Source organism: Kogia breviceps, chromosome 2, assembly GCF_026419965.1.
Source record: "Kogia breviceps isolate mKogBre1 chromosome 2, mKogBre1 haplotype 1, whole genome shotgun sequence".
Taxonomy (NCBI): Eukaryota; Metazoa; Chordata; class Mammalia; order Artiodactyla; family Physeteridae; genus Kogia; species Kogia breviceps.
The window spans coordinates 37,690,390-37,710,957 of NC_081311.1; positions in this window are offsets into that span (position 1 = coordinate 37,690,390).

The window sequence follows — 20,568 nt, forward strand, 5'->3', positions numbered from 1 at the left end:
AACTTCTCCTCTGTGGCCATGGACTACTCTAGAAGGAGAATCTGTCCACGTATGATGCCAGGTTTTAAGAACTATTGGAGGGTTATCTTAGGTGATGCGGCACAGTTTCCTGACATCATAATACTATGAAATAATGGCAAATATTTGCATAATGCTTACCATGTGCTAAGAACTGTTCTAAGCACTTCATATAACTTACTTAACTCACGTAATCTTCATGACTACACTGTTAGTATACACTATTATTTCCACATTTTACATATGAGGAAACTGGGGAACAGGGAGGCTAAAACACTTGGGCAAGGTGAGACAGCTAGTAAACAGGAGAATCAGGAGTCAGATCCTTGCAGCCTTGTTCCAGACTCTATGCTTAACAAGTATCTCAATATAGTAAAAGCAATTCTTATATCAAGTAATGATAAATTTATAGAGGTACCTTTGGAAAAGCCCATAAATTTGAGCTTTTCTGATCTCCCTGAAGGCTTTGTGGTGATCCATCCACTCACTGTTTTTCATTGCCCTTGGGAATGACCAACATCTATGTACAAAGTTGTTAGCAAACATTAAGTGTGCCACTTCTGGACAGGAAGAGTATTACTTTGGGAAAGCTACCCAGCTCATTTGTGGCTTCAATACATCTGAGACTTGGTCTCAAAAACTGTAAGCTATGACCAATAGCATACAACTATACCATGGTCAAATGTGTCTGTACTTTGTGAAGAATATGTAGGCAGCTCATCTCTGTGGAAGTGTGATTCTTGATCCTAAAAATTACTTCTCCAACTATACTTCTTCAGGGCCAGGATGATATATAATTTTCCTTTATAGAAATAAATTTGTTTCTAAATACACATGTGATTTCCATATAGTAACTACACACTCAGAAGAATACCTAATATAAAATGGCTGACAATACCAAGTGTTGATGAGGATGTGGGTCAATCAGAATTCCCATATACTGCTGATAAGAGTAGATTTTGGCAGCGCCATTTTGGATGGCCGTTTGGCATTATCCACAGAGATAAAGATATGCTTATTTTTTAATTTTTAAATATTACTTCTAGGTATATAACCAACAGAAATACATACATATGCTCCCCAAAAGGCAAGCACTAGAAAGCTTTTTACAGCACTATTTGTAAAAGCCAAAAACTGGAAGGAAAAAACCCCCCAAATATCCATCAGCACAGTAGGCAAACCAACTGTGATATATTCACACAATAAAATACTACATTGATCTATGGATATGTGCAAAAATATGAATCAATCTCACAAACATAATGTTGAGTAAAAGAAGCCAGACCAAAAAAAGCATATATACTGTATGAGTCATTTTGTATAATGTATAAAAACTGGTAAAATTTCTGTGTGCTATCAGGTTACCCTTGGATGGGCAGAGCTGGAGAGGGGGCACCAGGGGGTTTCTGACATGCTGGTGTTGTTTTGTTTTTTAATTTGGGTGCTGGCTGCATGAGCAGTTTATTAAATTCAGCTGAGCTATACCTTTACGATGTACACACTTTTTTGTATGTACGTTGTATGTCAATTAAGATTTTTTTTAAAAAAACAAATTACACCCATGCAGTTTCCCTGAATAGTCTGGTGAATAGTAGAGACGTTCAGTGTTGCAAGACAGTGAGTGTGTTTGATCTTCCTTGGAGAATGACTCTTGATTCTGGGAAAAAAATGCCTGGCCAGATCCCATAACCTTTTAACCAAATACAACCAAATAAACCAAAAGTGAGCATTTAAAATATAACCAACCTATTTTTCAGATTTGTAAAATGTTTAGATTAAAAAATAAACAGGACTTTCAACTTTAAAAATTGTCCTGTTTTGACCTTTATATTAATTTTCTGGATAGTTGGATTTGGAATTGCAAACTTTTATGTGTTCATTTGTGGGGAAAAAATATGTTTGATTTGTTATGTGCTAGTGTTCCTAGCAGCATAATTTGGAGACTGTGTATGTTCTGAAAAATATACGTGATTAATTTAGTAAAATTCTAGAGTATTTGGGCTTTTTCAAACCAATAAAAGAGACATATATTGATAAATAATTCAGGTTGACCATTCTCTTAGGGTTTTGTGAATAATATACAATATTGTGATCAATGTTCAAGATGCCATTTTTCTTAGGAGTTCAAATTCAACTTCCTTGGCACAAGATACCATTCTGGATATTTCATATTCTTCATTTAATTTTTACTGCAACTACAGATATGGGTATAGATATTTATTCCCATTATACAAATAAGAAAACTGAAGCCATTGAAATTGTCTCGTCCAGCTAGAATTCTGACTCCAAATGTAAGACTTTTCCATCCTACTAGTGACCCTCAGAGATTGTCTTCTTCTGGAGACTGTCACTGCTGAGAAATCTAGGAGACAAGAAGCCTTATACTGTGCTCACCAAGGCACCATCCTATGCCCGTAAATCAGCATATGTTAGGCTAGAAGAAGCAGGTATGGAGAAAGTAATATGGGCCTGGGAAGGAATATGGCCAGACAGAACTTGCCAAGCAATTCCATTCCTTTCTATTAAGGATGAGGTCTAGGCAAACAAAATCCAATGCAAGGGTTTTTTTTGTTTGTTCTTTTCCTGACTCAGACATGATTTTGACTACCTCAATGCAGGGGAATCTAACAATCCTTTCTCTTCTGCACAAAATGTTAAGAAGGAACAAACCATGGGGCCCCTTTTGTCCTATGGACCTTGGAATTGCTAAAGAATGTGTTCATATTCCTTTGTCACAAGCTCTCTTGGAACTAAAGGGAAAAGAAATTAAATTCTGTAAACAAACCCTTTGGTTCCAGGAAAGAATTCACTTCGGCTCTGCATTCAATCAGGGTTGAATTGGCAGCTGCAAGATCTTTGGGAAGCCCCTGAGTAGCTTGGAGAACTGATGTTACATAAAAGAGTAATTGCTGTCATTTGAATTAATTAATGTTTGAGTTCTTGGGTGGTATTGTGAAAAGCAAAATATTTATTAAAGACTGGCCTGTGTATGTAAGGAAAAACTAGACCCCGGGGACAGTAACAATAACAAAAAAAAAAAAGAGTAGTGATCTCAACTCTCCTCCTATTAGGGAAAGAAGAAAAAAAAAAGGCTCTTGGGATGACAGACATTTTATTCTTTGTGCCTTTTTATTTAAAAGAAACAAACAAAAAAAACTGGGAAATGGCAACAGCAGGATCACTTAGGTATGTATGTCATTTTGCTCTTGATTTCTCCTTAGCTCTTAGAATAGTAGCTCTAACTGCTATTTCCTCTTTGAAATATCATTCTGCATGAATTAACTTATTTAACTGTGTGTCTAGTGAAACTTTTCTCTATCTTCTGTTTCTCTATCTTGAATTTGAATTGAGCAATGGCTAGACTTCGATTTGAAAGGTCAGCCTTCAAGAAGCTCTTAGAATCCTTCTAGACTCTAGGACTAACCTCTAAGTAACTACCATAAAAGCTGATGCCAAAAAGCTTTCACAGAGAGGGGTCATGGTTTCCGAATTTTAAGTCCAGGCCTATCATTTGACCAAAAGTTTTTCTGGTTTGTGTATTTGCTTATATTTGGTTGTCTACTTCAAAATAATTAAATAATTCTAATTGAGCCAAATTGAAGTACATCTGGGGAGTAGCTGCCCATTAACTACTCACTGTGTGAATGAAAAAATGAATGAACTGCCTTACCTACCTAAACCTGGTTCTGTCTCTGGATCTGAGAAAGAAGGCTTGACACTGACCCTTCCTTGCTTCATCGAAAACTTGTATGCAGCAACCAGATCTCTAGTTATTTTCATCATGAGTATTTCTCTGAAATTTCTTCAATGAAGGGACAAATTTAATGAATATGCAACCAGCTCATAAGAGGGGTTACAAAATAACAATCCATTAGCCAAATCCAGCCCCAAAACACTTTTTATTTGACTTATACAGTCTTTTTTCTTTAAATTAAAATTTAGGAATTGGGAGATTTTACCTAAAAATATAGGTTCTATCTCTTCTTGCAGTATGTCTATATTCTTGCAGCATCACATGGTGGATCAGAATATCATTCACTACCTGTTTTCGACAAGGCATGAGCCCTACACTTTGCTACAGTACATGTCTGATCTAAGAGGAGTTGCCCTGAATGATTGTATTTGCTCTGTTATCTTCAAATGTATAGTAAGTGCGTATTTCCCTGTACCACAAATTTAGACTGAGAGCTGTATAATTTTAGAAAAATGGAAATGAGCATGTGTTTTTCTCTTAATAAGAAAATGAGTTTTTTTACAGAAATTTAATAATTTTTCATTTGCCTGGCCCCTTTGGGTATTTGATTTTACAACTCTTGCCTTACTGTCTTTTTTCTGTGATGGAGATTCTATGCTTTTCATTTCTCAGAGCTTTACAAAAGCCAGAAGAGAGAGAGAGAGAACTGTTGTTTTCTGTAAAATAAATCTTTAGTATTTTTATTTTTCCTATCAGTGTATATCTGAATAGTGATAAACTCAAGCTGTAAGCTTATCAGAGACTGCTGACATATGGGTGAAAATCAAGGAGACGGAGTCATAGACAGGACATGAATGAAGCCAGTCCATGGCCTGAGGACCTGGGCTCACATGTGGGGCTGAGCCAAGTTGGAGGCTGGTAGGAAGCTGTGAATCGGAGAGTAAAGATCAGAGAGCAGCCAAGAGGGTCCAAGTCAAGACCTTACTGGAAGAGCAAAGTCAGAGCTCAGGAAACTCGAAGAGGAAAACATGTTTGGAACCTGTGTCCTGCCTAGGTTTCTAGGCTTGAGCACACATAGAAACTTGAGGCCAGGTTGGGTGGGTTACCTTTAATCTTTTTTTAAAAAAATCATATTCTAACACCCTTCCACCAAATAACTTAATATGACATAGGAATGGTTTCTTTAGCAATTTTTCTTAAAGTATACATTTTATTAAAGCGTAACACATACAAGTGTGCAGCTTAAGGACTTCTTTTTATACATGAACATACCATGTAATCAGCATCTAAATCAAAAAATAAAACATTACCAACACCTTCATGGTCTTCACAGGCATTATACTTCTAAGGTTAACCACTATCCTTATATAACACATAGATGACTTTTTCTTGTTTTGTAATTAATATATAACTGGAATCTTGCAGTGTATACTGGCTTTTTTGGTTCAATATTATATTTGTGAAAATCACACATTGTTGCACGTAGCCTTGTTTTACTGTTGTTGTATGAAAACACCGTAATTTATATATTCATTCTATTAGATGTGCATTTGAGTTGGTTTCCTTGTCTTTTTCATTTTAGCCATTCATGTAATTGTGAATTGGTATTTAAATTGTTTTTAATTAGCATTTCCCTAATAACCTGTAAAGTTGAGCACCGTTTATTATGTTGATTGGCCATTTGAGTATTACCTTTTAAAAAGCATTTTTTCATGGCTTTTGTCCACTTTTTCCTACTACATTATTCTCTTTTTTCCCTTTCTATGAGTTTTTAAAATATATGTATTCTGTATATGAACCCTTTTGTGATACCTGCTTTGCAGATATCTTCTCCCATTCTGTAGTTCATCTTTTCACTAGTGATGTCTTTTGATGAACTGATATTTTAAATTATAATGTAGTCCAATGTATCTGGTTTTTTTTTTATGGTCAGTGCTTTTTAATGTATTTTATTTAGGAAATCTTTGCCTACTTCAAAGTCATAAAGACATTCTTCTATACTTTAAGCTTGAAGCTTTAATTATTTTATCTGTCATAACATCTGTCTATCTGGAATTAATTTTGTTTACAGTGAGAAGTAGGGGTGAAATTTTTTATATGGATATCCTCTTGACACAGCGTCATTTATTAAGACCAACCTTTCCCCAGTGCACTGCAGTAATCAAGTGACCATATGTGATTTGTTTCTGGACTCTTCTTTCTGTTCCACTGGTGTGTGTGTCTGTTCTTGCGCCAGTGCCCCACTGAAACTGATTAACTGCTCTATAACAAGTCTTTGTATCTAGTAGTTTAAGACCGTCAGGTTTGTTTCTTCTGCAATATTGACTTAGTTATTCTTGGATCTTTTCATTTCTCACATAAATTATACAGACATCTTATTAATTTCTACATGTACACATACACACAAACTTGCTTGGAATTTGATTGGATTTGCATTATATTTATAGATCACTTTGGGGAGAAGTGACATTTTTACAACAGTGAGTCATTTTATCCATTAACATGATTTCAGTACCTGTTTTTAGGCTTTCAGCTTTCTCTCAAACTTATTTATATTTCTCAAAAAGACCACACTATCCTTCTCACAAGATTTTATTTTTTATTTATCACTATTTTCATAATATATAATTTTTATTACATACATAATAATTATTCAGTGTACGAAAAATGTTCAACTACAAAAAAGGGGAGAGAAAATCAATAATTCATTCATGATTTCTACCTTCTGGTAAAATCACCATGAGTATTTTCATGTAAATATCTTCCATATATGCCATAAAATGAGGACCATGCTATATACAATCTTGTATCTTCCTTTGTCTCCTAATATATTTCAGAGATATTTTCTCACTTGAATAAATTTCTATTTAAACACAACTTTAAAAATACTTAAATAGTACTCTTCCAACATATTGGCATCAAATAGACAATTTAACAGAACCATTATTATTGGTCATTTCAGGTTTCTTTGGAATCTTTCTCTATTCTGAATCATACTGGAACAAACATTCTTGTAAATAAATATTTGGTTTTATGCCTGGCTCTAGGATTCTATGAAACTGTTGGGGTCCCTCTTGCCAGGTGTCCTCATGAGAATGAATCATCTTTAAACCCTACATGACAATCTCTGATGCACCACCAGTTTGCCCAGGGAAGACAGCATGACCTGGGAATCCAACTGCTTCCTTAAGATCATCCAAGTATTGGATGATTATCCAAAATGCTTCATTGTGGGAGCAGAAAATGTGGGCTACAAGCAGGCATAGCCAAGCCACATGCTCCTGCATGGGAAGACCGTGGTGCTAATAGGCAGGAACGCATGATGTGGGAGGCTGCCGAGGATATCTGGCAGGCAACCCAGATCCCCCACTTCTCCTATCTTCGCTGACACCAAATGGTAATAAACCACATTTGGTAGTTTCCCACAGAGATACCCGGTGCATTTCCCCAATGCCCTCAGAAGCTCCAGAAGTGGCATGCACAGTGCCCCAGAGGACATTTAGAAGACATTGCTGGGCTTCCCTGGTGGCGCAGTGGTTGAGAATCCGCCTGCCGATTCAGGAGACACGGGTTCGTGCCCCGGTCCGGGAAGATCCCACATGCCGCGGAGCGGCTGGGCCCGTGAGCCATGGCCGCTGAGCCTGCGCGTCCGGAGCCTGTGCTCCGCAATGGGAGAGGCCACAACAGTGAGAGGCCCGCGTATCGCAAAAAAAAAAAAAAAAAAAAAAAAAGAAGACATTGCTTCACAGCAAGTTTTCCTCTGGTGTGTTTCTCATACTATAGGCACTTCCCCCGGCCCTTCCTCTCTTCTTTATGCCTCTCCTCCTTTGAGGAGGAAAAAGCAGTGGAGAGGGCAAAGGAAGTGGGCAAGCCAAAGTCCTACAACTGCTGTGGGCAAGTGTGCCTGGTTTTGTATAGAATCTGGTGCTCGTGTCTGTGGGAGTTTGATTCTTGATCCTAAAAGTTACTTTTCTGATTGCCCTTCTTCAGGGCTAGGATGACAGGCTTATCATTTGTTCAGCACTACTCTTCTGGGAATGATTTACCATTTATTTATATCCCATTCTGAAAAATCATTCCAGAGAGAGTTGTCTGTAATGGCATATAGGTTTAATGCCTGTATCAATTCCTCTTGTTTGGTAATGGGTAACTGGAGAACTAGGTGGAGAAACAGATTCCTCGTTTAGAAGAAAAGAATGCTAGAATAGTTTATCACTATTCATTAGGAATGTGTGCGCTGGGGGGAGTATATTTCTGATTCTGAGTCTATATTCTCATTGTTTAGGATGTTAAATTAGGGAAGGTATAGGAGGCTGCTGATAAGGACCATTAGGAAACAACTAGAGGTAAAAATTAGTTGAAAAGTATTAACAGAGAGCTCCTGACTGGCGCCTTGGCTGATGGGTCTAAATAATGTTTCCCTGAACCAACCCATTTCTCATCCTGTGAGAGGACTTTTCTCCCAGCCCAAATTTGTGTCCTTAAATTGCTCCTGATTTTTTCATAACTTCACCCTCACTTTCACCTCTACTCTTCTCTCTTCTAAGAAGTTTATTTTTCCTTCAGAAAGTTCCTTTAGCAGGAGGATTTGCAAATAATAGTAATTAAATTCAATTCAGTGCAACATATTAAGTCTTCATTTCAGTTGAGGGCAACCAAATTCCTCTAATGATAATTGTTTTAATTTATATACTTTCACGGAATCACACGAGGTACGTATACAAGCAAAAACACAAAAACGGTCACTTACTTCCAGTGGGGCTATCACAATATAAACTGAGTATTGGAGATGACTAATACTATGATAAAAAGAATTAACAGGGAGGCCACTTATCAAGAACTGTGATGGATCAGAGCTTTTACCCTCCTTGCAAGCTAACAAATTAGTCCAACGCAGTTTCCTGGAAGCTGTGAATTTCGTGTTTGTGTCACTTCCTCTTGCCCAGCAATTCCCACAAACGTGACTGGGAGAGACCCATCTGGATGTTTGCTTCATAGCTGAGGTCCCCTTGAGTTTAGGGAACATGAATCTAGTATGAAAGTACCACTCCCTCCTCTTCAAAGGGAGACATGGTATCTATCTTCCAAGGCTGCTTGCTGTATAAATATCCTTAAAAAGACAGCGAGAAACAAAAGGACTCTTTGTGTCTCACTCACAAGACATGCAGAATCACAAGAGACCCATGAAGAATTAGCTCTGCCTGGAAATCAAGGAGGGCTTCCTAGAAGAGTTGTCTAATTTTAACAATAAATTGGAGGTCACCAGGCAGAGAAGTAAGAGAAAAGACACTTCAGAGAGTGGAAACTGAGTGAGCAAAGACCTGGAGATGGGATGAGGAAAGTACCAGGACAATTTCCAATGACTAAAGACTAAAGTATTTTTCTCAGCTTCAAAGATTTAATCAAATTTTGATCATTATTTAAATTTATTTTTGCTCTAAATTGATGTAATCACGATCCCAGGTATGTTTGTGAGACAGATCATTGAGTTGAATGCACTGAGGGGTGGGGTACAGATCAGGATACAATCTGCTGGGATAAATATGTTTTGCCTTCTGGAGCCACACAGAATAAATGCCCCTCCACTCACCCCAAATTATGACAGCAGTGTTAACAGCTATCTGAAGACAGCTCCTTTCCCAAAGCCTTCAGTGTCGTCAGGTCTTTCAGCCACCCCGCATATGTCATGGTTTTTAAACTCTTCCCCAACTTAATCTTTTTCTGGACATATCCCAGAGCACTCTAAGAGTGTATTATCTGGAACTGGACAGAATTTTGGGGTCCTGAGTTCATCTTTTAAACTGCTGAGTATCTAAATGACTAACTCCATTGATTGTTTCTGGTTCTACTAGAATTCATGTTGCCAAGGCAACCAACTGAGCGGTAAAGGTATCATCCTATCAGCCCAATTGGTATTATATGGGGCTTTTGGACTAAGCTGGCCCTGCCAAGGAAGGTGCTGACCAATCTGGAGAAAAGAAATTTTGGTAGCCTAACAATCTTTCCTGAATTGGGGCCAGAGGACCATCTGCATCAATATAATGGGGAGGGGGGGAGAGTCGTGACTGATAAATGCAGATTTCTGGGCACTACCCCTAACAAATTAGTCTCCCAGCAGGTGGGGCCTGGGAATCTGCATTTTTAATAAACTCCTTTGGTGATATTTATGCACTCAAATATTTTTTATACACTTGAATATTTTTATGCACTGGACTATTAGAAAATTCCTGCTTAAGAAAGTCCTTAGGAAATGAGTCATTTTGTCCTGAAGGAGTTAATAGACCTCCTTCAGGAGCCAATGCACTTCCCAGCCCAAGGGAGGAATTCCCACCTATTCCTGCCAGTGTGTCTCCAACATCCCTCAGAGGAAAGGATAATTTATTCTCCTAGCTCATGATTAGGGGTGGAATGGGAGCTGAGATTGTTTCCTTTTGTCCTGAGGGTGACTCACACAAGTGACCCAGGAGTGGACCCTGTGTTATGCAGCTCAGACTTGATAATCCTCAGAAGAAGGTCCAAGTGGGTAGTCAGTCTCAGTGTAAGGACACATAGGTCATAGAGGTGAACAATACACGCTGCGCTTGGATGTCTAGAGAAAGAGACGAAAAATAAGGAGGTGGGCACACCAAAAAATATGCATCATAACTGGTGCTGTGAATGAAATAAGTGGAGTACAGTGAGAGAAGGAATAAAAGATGAATTGGGTGTGTTTTCCTTCAAGGGCAAAGAAAAAATGTAAAGAAAACACACTAAGTCTATGGGAAACCAAAAGGCAGGCAAATGCCAATGATATGTCCTGTAATATACATTTTCTGTTATATATGATTACATTTAACACATTGTGTCTTTTAGTCCTTACAATAATTCTTCTAGGTTAGATCCAATTACACCTGTTTGATAGATGAAAAAACTGAGAGCAGGAGGGTTTAAGTTATTTAATTTATTCCACAAACGTTTATGGAGCACCCTCCAGGCATGGGGTCATATAACCTGTATGATTAGTCAGTGTCTGGCCTCTGACTTCAGGATGCAGACTTTCTGTGATCTCTAGTCAAATTGCTCATAGCACGTGCCACAAGTATAAACGTGAAAATGTAAGTTACAATATAACTTAAATGTAAGTATAATGTACTATATAAACTAAAATATAAGGTTGTGTTTTAGTCTTTCTGTATCTTTTTTTTTTCTTTTTTCCCTTCTGTACCCTTTTTGAAGTAAGTTACTTCCTGACACTATAAGAGGAAACGTGATATTTTCCCCCTCCTCTTAAGAGTACAGATTTCTATTAATTTCCTATTTCTCAGAGCTTTATACTGTACCTTTCATTTTTCTTTTGCTGAGGCTGTACATCTTAACTTCCTACTATATTCAAGGTACAATACAGAATTCTTAGAATGGAATTTTTGTGTATTTTTATAGTTTTTTCCTGGGCATATATTTTTAATTTTTTTCTTTTATTAAAATATTTGAAACACTTATGACAACTGTTATTTGTTACACTTAGGTAGTGAGTACATGAGTGTTTTATTATTGTATCACACTGTGTAATATTGTATTATATTTATCTGTACCATATATATCACATTATATATTTAAATTTTTCAAAATAGAAACAAACGTTTTGCCCAGTTACAGTACTCCCAAATTCTTGGCACTAGGGATACAGCTCACAGCTACAATCCAACATCCAGCATCAACAAATGAGGCAAGCCCCAGGATAACTTAAGTCCAACACAGCAAGAAGGAGGAAGGTGGAAAAGATTACCTTGGGCTGACAGATACAAAACTGTTTTAATATAAAGGGGAAGGCAAAGCTCTAACTTCAGTTTTACGAAATCAAATTGTGATAGAGGTAAAATGCACCACCCAGAGAACAAAAAAAGAAATGGTATAATTCCACATTTTTCACTGTCCTCTTCTCTACCTCCCTCTAAGGCTTCCAAACACACAAGGTATTTATATCTCAAGTTAAGAAAAGGCCTTAGGGACTCAAGAAAGGAAGTGACTGGCTCGTTGCATAATAGTTTGGGGGCACAGGTTTCCTGGGAGTCACTCTCAAATCATAGCACATAAGTTCTCCTGTTGGACCTGGACTTCCATCAGAATAGTTGATGGAAGTGTTTCCATTTTTGAAAGTTTTGTGTTTGGAAGACAGTGAATTTTTTTAAATGGATTTTGTTTCCTAGAACAGATTTAGCGGTTTACAGAAAAATTGAGATGGTGAAACAGGGCATTTCCATATACGTAGCACCCCATTTCCCCTATTTTTTTATTGAGGCAACATTGGTTTATAACATTATATGTTTCATGTGTACAACATTATATTTCAACTTCTGTATACATTTTCCACCCATCACGTTAATAGTTGACTTTCTTAAAAAAAAAAAAAAAAAAAAAATAGTTGACTTTCTTTACCCATTTTGCCCTCCCCCTCCCACCTCTCCCACCCTGGTAACCACTACTCTTTTCTCTGTGTCTATGTGTTTGTTTTTGTTTCTTCATTTATTTATTTATTTGTTTTATATTTCAGATATGAATGAAATCATATGGTATTTGTCTTTCTCCATCTGATTTATTTTACTTTGCATAATATTTTCAAGGTCCATCCATGTTTTTGCAAATGGCAAGATTTTATCTTTTTATCACTGAGTAGTATTCTACAGTGTGTGTGTGTGTGTGTGTGTGTGTGTGTGTGTGTGTGTGTGTGTGTGTACTAACTACATCTTCTGTATTCATTTATCCATGGACACTTAAGTTGTTTCCATCTCTTGGCTATTGTAAACAATGCTGCAATGAACATAGGGGTGTGTATGTTGTTTTGAACTAGTGTTTTCGTATTCTTCAGATAAATACCCAGAGGTGGATATTAATTGGCTGGATCATATGGTAGTTCTATTCTTAATTTTTTGAGGAATCTCCATACTGTTTTCCACAGTGGCTGTACCAATTTACAATCCCAGCAACAGTGTATAAGTGTGCTTTTTTCTCCACATTCTTTCCAACATTTGTTATTTCTATTCTTTTTGATAATAGCCTTTATAATTCTAATTATAGATTTGATTTGCATTTCCCTAACACTGAACACCTTTTCATGTGCCTGTTGGCCATTTGTATGTCTTCTTTAGAAAAATGTCTATTCAAATCTTCTGCCCATTTTTAATTGGGTTGTTTGTTTTTTTGTTGTTGTTTGAATACTTTACATAGTTGAATATTAACCCCTTATTGGATATATGATGTGCAAATATCTTCTCCCTTTCAGTAGGTTGTCTTTTCATTTTGTTGATAGTTTCCTTTGCTGTGCAGAAGCTTTTTAGTTTGATGTAGTTCCATTTGTTTATTTTTGCTTCTGTTTCCCTTGCCTGAGGAGACAGATCCAAAAAAATATTTCTCCTTTATATCTGAATGATAACTTTGCTGGATAGAGTATTCTTGGCAGACAGTTCTTATCTTTCAGTATTTTAAGTATGTCATTCCACTGTCTCCTGGCCTGTAAAGTTTCTGCTGAGAAGTCTGCTGATTGCCTAATGGGGTTTCAGCCACTGAACTGCACTAGTTTATACTGCAGGGAACAGAAAGACACTACTCAACTCTCCCCAGCCCCAAGCTCCACCTAAGTTGTAGATCTGTAAGCAAACAAAATGATTATTGCTGTTTTAAGCCATTAATTTTAGGGTGGATTGTAAACAACAATTGATAACTGAAACACCTTGTCTGTGAACATGTGGATCAGCTTAGACTAGGTTTTACTACAGGAACAACTCCCCCAAATCCCAGAGACTTAATAACAGCAAAAGTTTACTTCTCACTCGTTTCCCTTGTCTGTTGTGGGTCAGCTGCAGTTCTACTCCAAATTATCCTGCTCTGGACCCAGATGAAAGAGCAGCCTCATTTCTGTAGCATAATGATGCCATAGTAAATGGCAAAAAGGAAATGAAGGAACCACACTAGGGCTCTTAAAGCTGCTACTCAGAAGAGGCACACATTTCCACACACACGCCATTGGGCAAAGAAATCACGTGGCCCAGACTGACAACATTTCAAATGGGGCGGGAAAGGATGATCCTCCTGCAAGAAGGAGCAGAAGTTGAATGTCCAGCCACACTGGGGCCTGCATATATCACTCTTTCACAGGGAGGAGTGGGGAACACTGGACAATGATGTGATCTGCCAGAGTGAACATCCTTATGTAGGAGAAAGAACAGTAAAGAGTCAATGGTTGGACACTTTCTAAATCTAGTTTCCAAAAAAACATTGCTCAAATTCAACACATTTCTTAAAACGTTGCCCACTATCCCAACCAGAGTTTAAGATTGTTTCCCTGTTCTCATAGCACTTAGTATTTCCCTCCTCAATATTTATCATACGCTTGTAATTACTCCATACTAGTGGGCAGGTGGTCACAAAATGAGTTAAACCTGAAGGCTTTCTCTAAAAGACGGTGAGGAATTGTTGAGGATTTGTGAGCAGAAGAGCAAAGCAATCTGCCTTATATTTTACAAAGACTGATCTGGGGACTTCCCTGGTGGTCCAGTGGTAAAGAATCCGCCTTCCAGTGCAGGGGACTTGGGTTTGATCCCTGGATGGGAAACTAAGATCCCACATGCCGTGGGACAACTAAGTCTGCATGCCACCACTGTTGAGCTCGTGCGCCTCAACGAGAGAGCCTGTGTGCTGCAAACTACAGAGCTTATGCACCCTGGAGCCCTCACACCACAGCTGGAGAGAGAAAACCTCACTCCACAACCAGAGAGAAGCCCGAGCACTGCAACGAAGAGACCACGCGCCATAACAGGAGATCCTGCATGCCTCAACGAAGATCCCGTGTGCCGCAACTAAGACCCGACACAACCAAAATAAAATACAGAAAATTTTTAAATGAATTAAATAAATATTAAAAACACAGTGTTTTAAAAAAGAAAGGAAGACGGATCTGGTGGCAATTTGGAAAATGGGTTCAAGTAGGGTGAGACTGGAGGCTGGCTAACCAGCAACTCTGAGGATTTTGTCTAGAAGTGTGGTGAGTAGAGGCTGAATAAATTGATAATGGGACAAAGATCAAGGACATGGTTAAACAAATATTAAGAAGTTCCATTGACTAGCATGGGAGATAGATAGGATGTGGGAAGTGAGGGAGAAAAAGAGGATGAGGATGCTTGAGTTTTAAAGCTTAAACGATTTCTCCTTACGACAGAACAGCTGGAATGTTTCCTTTCTAATGTTATCATTTCTGACTTTTCCAGAGAGCCTGATCTGCGAAAGTCTTCCAGGAACTTATGTTCAAGGCACAAGTTTTCTACTAGTTTATCAATGTTTGTGTCATAGCTCTTAGATATTTCTTACTCAAAATCTACATGAAAAAAGTCTTACACCAAGAAAGGAAGTAATGGCAATAAAATTTAGACCCGAACTCTGCTAAAATGTGTATCTGAGAATTCCTGGCAAGGAAGGATGTGAAGCCATCAGAAATGATGCTGTCTACTGCTCCATGACAAGTCATGAAAAGACATAGAGGGTTGCTCAGCAGGCATATCTGTCTACTTGGATGTTCTCCAACTGAGTGGCAAGGAGAAATTATCCTTTGAGGAAAGAGGAGGGAGAGAGGATTTATCTGCCTCGATTCCTCGCAATGGATGTTTTCCAATGGTCAAAATTTTCCCCACAAGGAGAAAATGCCCCTGTACTTCTGGGTTGTGTCATCTGGTCTTTTCAGTAACCTCTTGGGATGCTAGACTCCAAACCCTGATATGTGGCGTTCTGTTTAAACCCAGAAATGATGATCAGAACCAGAAATGCCAAGAGCGCGGGTGGTCGGTCAAGGCTGAGTCAACACACTCAGCTCGAGTTACTGGGTGGCCTTAGGTGGCAGATGACAGGGATAAGCAGAGTTTAGGGGACTGTACTTGATAGGTGGAGTAGTAGTTGGGGCCCTGGGAGATAGGTGGAGTTGAAGGAATCTGAAAGGGCTCAGAAGATTTGTACTCCATACATAACCTATTCTTCTTTTCTATGTCATTGCTGCACACTGAGTGCTCTGTTCACATCATCTAATCTTTTTAACCTTATAGACATTTTACAGGTGAGGAAATTAAGATCCAGAGAGGTTACATGTGTTAGCCAAGGCCACACTGCTAGAAATGCAGAACGATTTGGAAGGAATTTACGGGTCACAGTACTAAATTGGCAGGCTTGGAGGAAAGTCTCCTGCACTTGACTGTCAGCATCCTGAAGTTGAGACCTTGTCTGTTCTGTTGCCACAGATGGTATGCATTCAGTTAGTATTGCTTAAATGAATTTAATAAACAAGACACTCCATTACTAGAAAAAGTATTATATTTGCAATTCTTTCTCCTTAACTTTCCTATTATGTAATTTTTCAAAATCATAGGATTCTGGGCCCCTTTTGAATGCTGAAAAATATAGTTTAGAAGAAAAAAGAGAGTCTTAATTATATACAATGTGAATTTTCATTGGTAGGAATAATTCTCTCACCTACAGTATATTATTTATGGAAAAGTGCTCACCTAGAGCAGAATGGAAACCCCATCTCATCATTTAGAAACATTGTTAAATTTTAACAATATACCAGCAGATTTTTTAACTCAAATGTTATACTTTAAGCATGTAACCTTAACTCCTATATAGTAATCAGTCATCAACAGTATAAAAGCCTTTGAAGCACAACACTTAGTAAGTTATTAAGATCCCATAGCTTTGAAAGCCCATAATATTACAGATATTTTGGGTTTTCCTTCTTTGACAGCTATAATTAAGTTTTTGTTTGATGATAGTTTGGTGAAAATTGAATATGGAAACATTATTTAATAACACAGCATCTTGAATAGTATATATGTCTACCAATGACATATATATTCTGAGTCTAATATCAAGAAAGAAGAGGGAGATAAAGTATAAAATGTTGTTTGCAGTTACATGGCTTTTTTATTTCTCACGAATGTAAAAACTGATCCTAAAATTTATATGGAAATGCAAGAGACTTCAAATAGCCACAGCAATCTTGAAAAAAAAAGAATATAGCTAGAACACTCATATTTTCTTGTTTCAAAACATCCTGGCATCAGGATAGATATATGGATTGATGGAGTAGAATTAAGAGTTCATATATAAACCCTTATATTTATCATCAATTGATTTTTGACAAGGGTGCCAAGGCAGCTCAATGGGGAAAGAACAGTCTCCTCAACAAATGGTTCTGGGACAACTGGGTATCCACATGCCAATAAATCAAGTTGGGTGCCTATCTCACACCATATAACAAAATTATCTTGAAATAGACATAAACCTAAAGGTATAAAACTATGAAACTGTTAGAGGAAAACATAAGAATAAATCTTTGGGACGTTGGGTTAAACAATGGGTTCATAGATATAATACCAAAAGCAAAGATAAGAAGATAGATAAAGACAAGAAGATAGATAAAGTGGACTGTATTAAAATTAAAAAGTTTTGGACTGCAAATGATATCATTAAGAGAGTGAAAAGGCAACCCAAAGAACAGGAGAAATATTGCAAATCATATATCTGATAAGTGACTTGTATCCAGAATATATAAAGAACACTAACAATTCAGTAATAAAAAAGAAAAATAAGCCAAAAAATGGGTAATGGATATGAATAGGCATATCTCCACAGAAGATGTACAAATGGCCTATAGGCTCATAAATTATAAATCGACATCATTAGTCATTACTGAGTTGCAAATCAAAACTACAGTGTGATATCATTTCACATCCCCGTGGGATGGCTATAATTAAAAAGACAGACAGTAACAAGTACTAGGGAAAATGTGGAGAAATTGGAGCCCACATTCATTGCAGCTGGAAATGTAAAGTGGCATAGCCACTTTGCAGAAAAGTTTGACAGTTCATAAAAATGTAAACCATAGAGTTACCATATGATCCAGCAATTCTAGGTATATACCCAAGAGAAATAACATATGTCCACACAAAAACTAGTACACGAATGTGCATAGCAGCATTATTTATAATAGCCAAGAAGTTTAAGCCACCCAAATATCTATCAACAACTAAATTAATTGTGACACATCTATACAATGTATATTTTATGCAGTATTCACCTGTAAAAAGGAGTGAAGTACTGGTACATAGTAAAACATGGATGAACCTTGAAAATATTATGCTAAGTGGAAAAAAGCCAGTCACAAAAGGCAACATATTGCATGATTCCATTGACATCCAAGGTCCAGAATATAGAGACAGAAAGTAGATTAGTGGTTACCTAGGGCTGGAGGTGGGGAAATGTGGACTCATTGGTAATGGGTATGGGTTTTCTTTTGGTGAGGTGATGAAAATGTTCTAAAGTTAGATTATAGTGATGGCTGCACAATTCCATGAATATTTTTAAAACTACTGAACTACACACTTTTTAAAAACACCTTTATTGGAGTATAATTGTTTTACAGTGGTGTGTTAGTTCCTGCTTTATGACAAAGTGAATCAGCTATACATATACACATGTCCCCATATCTCTTCCCTCTTGCATCTCCTTCCCACCCTTCCTGAACTATACACTTTAAGTGGGTGAATTGTACAGGGGTGTTGAGGAGGTGGAGGGAACAGTTAACTTCTCTGAGCTTCAGTTTCGTCGTTTGTAAAATACTTAGTCCATACGTTTTTGTTGGAGGGAAGTGAAATGCCTGATGGGCATCTGGCCCTTGAGAAAATCAATATTCTTCAAGGAGGTGATTTGTAACCCATTTTCAACGTGGATTTTAGAGAAGATGGTGAACAGGATGGGCTGTTTCCTAGACAAATTGACATGCAACCTCAATTTAATACATAATTTTAGAGGATTCAAGGCTCCTTGAAGCCCATCTACAGGTCCTCTAAGTCAGTATTTCTCAGGGGGTCTTCACTGGAATTCACTAATGGAGAACCATGTTAGGAATTCAGATGTCAGCTTTGCTCCTCTGCATTAGAATCTACACATGAGAACAGTCCTCTACGTTTTAAACTTACCCCACAAGGTGATTCATGTGCCCTCATTACCATACAGATTAAATGACCACAGTCAATATGTCCTGCCTGACATTTTGGGTTATTCGCAGGAATAAGAGAATGCAGCCCATGTGCTCTCAGAATGTGCTTTTATGTGATTGGCTTGTCTTTCCCACAAGACAGCAAGCTCCCAAGTACTGGAAACTCTGCCCAGTAGCCTCCTTCACATACCCACACAGCAAAGGTGCTGTGATCTGAGTGAGTTCATCACAAAGGAGGTCCACTGGCTGGTGTTACAGGAAAATTAGCCTCGTGTGATGGCTTCAATTAGGATCCAGCAGACACTGTCATTATTTGAGTTTGTAATACCTATTTTTCAATCCAGTTCTCGGAAAAATAAAACATCTGAGATTTCTAAGTTTCTCTATGAACATAAAATAGCTCCTTATTTAGTAAAAGTTACAAAGTCAAAGATACAAAATCAGCAGATTAAACCAGTTTTTGATTTGATTGTGCTTAAACCTAACTTTCAACAAATGTGTATGTACCTTATCTGCATAGGAAGTGCCTTAAAAAATAACTTATGTTTTATATATGTGTGTATGCGTGTGTGTGCAAAAGACTAATCCCACATAATTCCAATGCTCACTGCCCGGAGATAATCATGTTTTAATTTTTCATGAATATCTGTTCATATCTATATAGAGATACATTTAGATATGGAAGAATACACAGTTTGACATCATTTCCTTGAGAAGCCCTTCCCTAATCTTCTAGCCCATCCCAGTCTAGATTAGGTTTCCCTGTTACACCAATTCATAGCACCTGTACTTTTTCTTGATATACCTCATTAGAGAAGAAATTATTTAATTAGTATAGATGTTTTCTGCTATATATTTCCACCATGAGATAAACTCAAGAATATATATATATATATATTTCTTGAAATATATATATTTCAAGAAATATATATCTTGAGTTAACAAAGGGTAATATTAAAGGTCTGTGTGTATGTGTGTGCTTCTGAAGCCAGTTAGCTGCCATCTCAAACATTTTGTCAAGAGCAATCATGAAAGCATCACGTGGAAACAATGAATGCTACTATAGCTCTCATTAGGAACCACTGCCTTTGGTAGACTTGAAACAGAATAGGGAATTCACACATACACAAACACACACACATACTCTCTCACACACACTCACACACACACACACACACACACACACACAGAGTTTGTGAAAATCGGTGTGAGGCATAGAGGATACCTGGCTGAATTGAGCCTGGTCTGGTCATCTTTACTGAATGTCACTGACAGCCTTCTCTAGATGGGGGCAGGCACCCTCTCATCTAACTCTAAATCTTATGTCAGACCCATGTTGGTTTTCAATGAAAGTTCATTAGGCTTCTGGTGAAGGTATGACTAAGAGTTCCTGCAAATGACACTGCTCATTATTTTAGAACTTTCTCTAGAGTATAAAAACTCAGTCTCAGCTATCAGCAGAAAGATGTATAAATTTGTACAAAGCTTTATCTTCTTAAAGCCTCAGTTTCTTCATCCTTAAAATGGGTGTAATAATACCTACCTCAAAGTCTGGGAATAAAATTCATTGATGGAGTTAGAACTGAAAAGGATTCTTGAGGGGCCCATTAATATTTCTCCATAAATAGAAGAGTAAGACTACCTCGAAGCTCTCCACATCTGAGACCCTCCATCCTCACTCTCTGCAGGAAAACATCTCACTAAACTTCCCTACTGAAACATTTGCTCTTAATGACAGTAAGGGCAGAAATTGAGGTAAGGCTATGAAATGATCTATTAAAGCTATTACCATTGTCACCTGTATTCTGGATTTTTTTTAAAAAAATTTATTGGAGTATAG